We start from the raw sequence: 6976 nt of genomic DNA on the forward strand, positions 1-6976 counted from the left end.
TCACAGTCTAACATAAGAGACTGGCAATAATGAAAGAATTACAAAGAAATGTAAACTGCAAGTACGCGAAAGGGTTTGAAGAAGAGGTACAAGGAGCAATGAGGCTACATGAAAGGGCAATTAACTTAGGTAGGTCAGTCAGAGAAGGTTCTGCGTGCAGGTGCCAGTGAGCTGAGATCCACGCGGGGTAGGAATTAGCGAGGTGAAAGAAGGGGAGGAGGCCGCAGTGGCAGAATTGCTGGTAGAGGGAACAGCATGGATAAAGGCCTTCTTATCTGAGTTCGAATCCTAATTGTCCTCCTTTGAGCTATATGAATTTGGTCTTACCTTATCTAGATCTTACCTTCTCTAGGTCGGTTTCCTCATTTATAACACGGAGAAAACAACTCTGCACGTCACACAGGTGAAGGCTTTGCGAGCTCAATGTAGGTAGTTACTATGAGCACCTGAGGGTCTCACGCTTTAGGGCTTCTGTTTTGTTTTGTTTTGTTTTTTTTTTTTTAGGAACAGAACCACAATCTCTCCCACATGTAACACCCTTTAAATTTGTTCCCTCTGAGTTTCACAGTATAAATAGCATAGCTCAAAGCAAAGCTGCTTGAGTATAAGAGGGCATGAAGATCCCACCCACTGGCTTCTACCTTATGCCCATGGCAGCCCCCTCCCCACTGTGGCTCGTCGGAATCCCCAGGCCTCTGAGGAAAGCAATTTTGAAAGACTCCATATTCTGCAATAAAACAAAGCAAAGCTCAGAGAGACAATGGTTTGCCTGGATTTGTCTCAAAATTTACAAATCCAAGTGAAATGTGCTTCAAATATGATTGGAGCTCATTTTGGGGAACATATCCTTCTAAATAAAGAGAAATCCTTGCTCCCGTGGAGCATGAAAGCAGCAAGCACAGTGGAAAGCAGGCAGGCGTGGGCGACAGAAACCTGGAACTCCCCTTTATAAGGTGAGTGACTTAGCACGAGCCTCTTAAAGGCTCTGAGCCTCAGTTTCCCTATTTTACAAAGGGGATTACAATTGCCTTGCAGTATTATTGAGAATTAGTGAATTTTTAAAGCCCTTTGTAATTAGAAATGACTATTTAAATTTATCATGATAAAAGAGAGAATCTAATTTTGCAAATGGCCAAACAGCACTTAGGGCTAAAATTGATGAGGAAATAATCTGATTGAATAATATTCCATATGTGTTAAAAGAAAGCACAGCATAAAGTAATAAAATACATTTTCTGATGTAGCTTATTGTTGGTTTTATAAAAAGTCTCAAAAAAAAAAAAAAAAGAAAAAAAGAAATCCAAATAGCTGTTGAGAACAAAACAGCATCACACAGCCTTCAACTCTAAAGGTGCTGGAATGATTGTACTTACTATTTTACAGTGAGACCAGAGTTATGGCTCATTTCTACCAGATTCGCTTTTACTATCTAGAGAAAGACATAACTATCCCAGACCACCTATTCCCCTGAAGAACTAACACAAGCAAACAACATTGACAGAAACTTGTCCCAGAACCTTGTGCAACTTATACATGAAAACAACTTTAAAATTCCAAATATTGATAAAATTAAAAAGAGCTCTAAGCCTTGCATCCCATAGTCTTTATAAATCTGAAGAGACTTTGTTAATAACTGTAGCAACAATCAGAAAAATTAACAATTATTATAAAGTTATGCAGCTTCCAGAACAGTGTGCCTACATGATCCCATTCCTGTGACCCACACAGCAGCAATCCTGAGGTGGACACTGTCACCTCCTTTTGCAGAGTAGGGAACAGGCCCAAAGAGAGAAAGTGACTTAGAGATGAACACAGCTAGAATGTAATTGGGGTGAGACCTTACTTGCTCCCTTTTCATTAAACTCTGTCCATCTTTTTGTCCTAGGCACACTCTGTTCAGCTTATTAGTGTCCACCTTAATCAATATTAATTGATTTTAAACAGGGATATCACGATAAATTATTATTTACCAATTAATTTACAAGATGCTTTTAGAAATATTTTTATTACAAAAAATTCATTAGTAAATATTTCTTAGCAGAGAAAGTATAGGAAGTATAAAGAAAGCAAAGGTAAAAGAAGAAAGAAAAGGTATTTTAAAGGGAAGAATGATCTATTATGTATTAAATTCTAGGTACTTTACCTTATCTCATTTTGTCCTCAATCATTATTGGGAAAAAAAAAGTCAGAATGAAGGAAAATATAAGGTTGATGAAGACAAAGTTAGACCTGGAAAACACAGAATACAAATCTGCAGGCTATGAGTTGAATAGTGGGGATAGAAACTTCATATAGAATTTGAAACCAAAGTGAAAAAGCCTGATCAATTCTGTGGTTTGCATTGCCTGAGAGGAGAAAAGGCCATACTTCTTTAGGGAAGCAAAACTTCCCCCAATAAAATATTCTAAAAGAAATTTCTCAGGTGAGGTTTCATACAGGGAACTTTAGATTAATAATGGTTATGATTTATAGGTCACTTACTAGGTCACTGAGGCACCTAGATAAATTTACATGCATTATCTCATTTAATTCTTATTGCAGTCCTATCATCATGGGGATTATGTCCCATATTTTGTAGGTGAGAAACTATAGTTCGGAGAGGCTAAAAGTGACTCGTTCAGGTCACACAAGTAGCAAGGAACAGGTGGGATTCTAACTTAGGTGTCCAATTGCCTCTAAAGCTCTGTTTTTAATCCTGGGCTAGGGCTATTGTCTGATATTCGTGTCCAACGTCTCAACCATATCATTATTTCAAGGCAGTAGTGGGTTTCATAAAGCTATTCCCTTGATGAAACTTGAAATAATAGCCCTAAAATAATGTACTTCCATAAAAAAGCAATTTTGTTTGGGGCCAGGGGTGTGGGTAGGTTCAAGTACATAGCTCCTTTAGTGGTCTAGCTATCTTTGTTACTTAGATAAATCTGCTGACCTATCCAGTTCTCAATAAGAGAGAAGCAATGCTATTTGGTCCTAACTAGTCCCGCAGTTAGGAAAAAACTGAAGTCACGTGAGCAAAGCATTGTCAGCAATCTGGAAGAAAGTACTAATAAAGTGAAAGTCAGAGTCAATAAACCATTTTGAATATTATTGAGTTTGCAGTTGTCCATTTACAAACTCAGTAAAAGAAGTGTTCTCTTTTAGCTATTTTCCTACTTCAAAAAGAAAGATATCAAGCTTACATTTCTGGTGTACTGAAGAAAAACAATTTTTTTGAAGTTAAATTCTGTCCATTATAAATGTTGAGGCAAGATTCGATAAGACTGCCCATGGGTTAATTTCAAAGGCAAAGTGTCAAGACCCCTCAATCGTTGGCTAGAGGGGCAATGTAACACATTCTCATTCCTTGAAGAAACTACCGATGTGGTCCAATATCTTTAGACTCCCTCACTTCAAGCTAAATTTTTCACTGGGCAAAGAAGTGACTGCAGAGTTGGGCACGGTGGGTGCTTTGGACAGACTGCTGGTGATCAAAACTATGTCTGTCTCTTTCCCTGCCATGATCTGTTTCATGTATGACAATTAACTCAAAATAAGATAGTAGTGAGCTAAGAAGGTTCCAGAATGATGGCAGAATAAGATAACCTGAAGATCCTACTGCTACATACTCTCAGATGTACTGAATAACATGTAAGAACACTGGCTTTTTTTTTCTTTTCTTTTTTTAAGTAGATGAGTATGAAAACAAGGGAAAATCTCCAGGTGCAAAAAATAAAACAAATTGCAACAGTAAGTGCCCAATATTACTCAGCTGCCTACAGTAGGAAGCAGTATCAGGAAGCAGTTACTGTAAGCTGGAGTTTAAACTTTAACATCTACCTGAGAATAGAAGATGAAGGCTTTGGTCCACATGAAGCAAGGGGTTGGAACTGAGATTCCTGCATGAAACTAGTATCCTAAAAGGCTGCATCCTTGATGTAACAGAAGACTAAAATTCTTTATCTCTACATCTATATCTACATCTATATCTATCTCAGAGAAAGGAGAAAAGGAACCTTATCTCTGCCTGATTACGAGAACACTGAAAATGAGTCGACCTGAGAATCAAAATCCTAGGTCTGTGTTGCAAGTGTATTTGGGTTCCAAATGCACAATATATCAGACTCTAAAGCTGAGAAATCAATGTAAAATTGGTCCTGGAATGTTGCTAGCCCTAGGACAGCTAAGATACCTAAGAAGAAAATGAAGAATGGCCCTGGAGAGAAGCTCGGCCATGTGGAATCACCTCAGGAAAGGCTCTAATGAACACAGCTTCACAGTCAAAAATTATAGAACACATCAAGATACAATCCATTATATAGCTATTAGATATAAAAGACAGGAGATTAGTATCCCAAGAATTTCAAATGCAAAAATACTCTAAAAACTACTTTAAATGATTAAATATTAATTTTAACAGTCAAAAATGTTTAAAATACTTAAAGACATAAAAGAACCATGTGAAAAAACAATATGAAAAATAAAATAGCAGTTCTAAAAAAGACCTACATAAAAAAGTATGGAAATAAAAACATAGTATAACTTGAAAATAAATCAAGGGATTAAACAATAGGTTAGAGACAGCCAAATGGAGAATTAGTAAACTGGAAGAAAAATCTAAGGAACTGTTTAGAATACAGTAGAGAGAAGTACAGAAATAAAAGATATGAATAAGGGTACGAAATATAGGATATAATATGAGTACCAGAAGAATATAGAGAGAACTAAGAGAGGCAATATCTGAAAATAAAATGGCTGAGAAATTCCTAGAATTAATGAAATCCTCAAATTCAAGAAAGCATAAGTTCCAAATGGGATAAAAAGAAAAAAAAGGTCTGCACTAGACACATTATAATGAAACTGCAGATCACTTAAGACAAATTGATGACCTAGAAAACAACTAGAAAGGAAAAACAGAACTTACAAAGGAATAATAAAAGAAATAGGTGACTTCTCAATATCTACAAAGAGGTCAGAAGGTAATGGAATAATACCAACAAAATGTCGACCTATAATAATTATATTCAGCTAAGCTGTTATTGTAGAATAATGGTAAAATAAAAGCATTTTCATACAAAGTGAGATCAACGAGATAGTTTACCACTAATGAAAGACTGATCAATGTATATTTCAGGAAAGAAACTGAACTAAACAAAAAAGTAAGAAGGTAGCAATGATAATACAATGGCTTAGATCACAACCTAGTGAAAGCTAGATTTACTCTGTTTAAAAGCTATGGTTTCAGATGTCCCAGTTTCCAAAGTTAGTCTCCATATTAGATAGTATTCCCAGAATTACACTAAATTGGAGTAAATAACCTAAGAAAACTGATTTCCTGTCCTGGTCATTAGCATCAGTCCCAGTCTTCCCATAGAACCCCGACTACTCACTGAAACACTGATACAATACACCAGGAGGGCTCTGGATCACACAGCTCCTACTTGGTGTGATTTCTTTGTGGAAAGTTACTTTCTCTAAGCTTAATTTTTGACATCTGAAAGCGGGGCTAATAAAACATACTTTGTAGATGTATGTGTAGAAGATCCCAACACAGCGCCTGGCACAAAATAAATACGCAATAAAAGTTAGCAGTTACTATAATTAGTATTAACATTATAAACTTTGCTAATTAATTTGTTTAAAGAGCAGTGCATACATTTATTTAAATGAACAAAAGTTATGTGTCCCCAGATTTACTTCAAAAGAAAAAAATAAAAGCATTAATATTAACTGAAAACGTACTGGGTGCCAGGTGCTAAGCACCAGACACCCTCCTAACACTATCCCTGATCCGTGAGCACCTCCAGCTGCATGACATCTAAGTAGGTCCTCTGTTAGCACCACCATGGTGCTAGTTCAATCTGGGCTGCAAGTTTTCTTTAAAACCGTAGGGAAGAGGCTAGTGAGTCTGTCTCTGAAACACTGTGTTGACCATACTTGATTGAAGATATATCCTGGTTGGTTTTTTTTTTTTTTTTAATTGCTCTCTGCAGTTACCTCTGGCCACAGGAAAAAATCAAAATAGAGCAAAGAGAAAAGACAGATCTGTTGTTCCCTTTTCAAAAGATAGAACAAAGCCACAAAACTTTATATGCATCTTAGCATGGGGAGGTGATGAGTGGCAAAAGAAAGAGCTGGATTATTGATGGCTCTATGCCATAGTCGATCATTTCTACAATTCAATAAAAGACACGCATTCACCTTAGCCTCTAGGTATAGATATAGGTCTATTCCACTGACAAAAACAGCAACTCACAAACACAGGCAAGTGTCCAAGGAGAAAAGCTGCAGAGGAGTCTGATACCTCATTGGCAGATGCTGAGCAGAGTTCTACAGTTGGAACAGAGGTATAAGCATAAATTCTGGGCCCCCAAGCAAAAATGCCAGAGAGGGCATCCTTTCTCTTTGTTACCAACCAGATAAACTGATGTCCACAGCAGGGCCCCCTCTGGCCACCTTCTTTTTTCAGTGTTTGCAGAAGTGGTTAGTTCATGTTTTCACACAATATATGGAGGACCAGATGCTTCAATGTCGTCTTTCTCTTTTTCCATCTCCCTTTCCCTCCCTCTGCCTCAATTTCCCCAAATCAAGATTGAAGGGGCTCTTAGGTTCTGACTTTCTACTTCATTTTAGGCACTTTCATTAAACTATCCTACTTCTCAAAACTGTCTTTCATGGTATTACTCCCACGGTAACAATAAGGAAACTGAGAGCCAGAAGGGTTGTCTGATTTGCTGACCTCACTTGCCTTGCTAGTTGGGGCAGAGCCTGCAGGACCTCTCCAGGCCACCCCACTATCCCCTTCCTAAAATGTGGCTCTGGGTGAGAGATGTGGGGGGCATGGGGAAGGAGCAACACATGGGATGTCAGGAGGTTCCGGTTCCCGTGATATTAGCCTTCCCCCAACCACCTGGGGAATTGCGACTAAGCACCTAGCATCTCTGGGCTTGTTTCTTCATGTGGACTAGAGATTTACCTTACTTCAGCTAAGATTGCTGGG

Source organism: Pteropus vampyrus, unplaced genomic scaffold, assembly GCF_000151845.1.
Source record: "Pteropus vampyrus isolate Shadow unplaced genomic scaffold, Pvam_2.0 Scaffold129, whole genome shotgun sequence".
Lineage (NCBI taxonomy): Eukaryota > Metazoa > Chordata > Mammalia > Chiroptera > Pteropodidae > Pteropus > Pteropus vampyrus.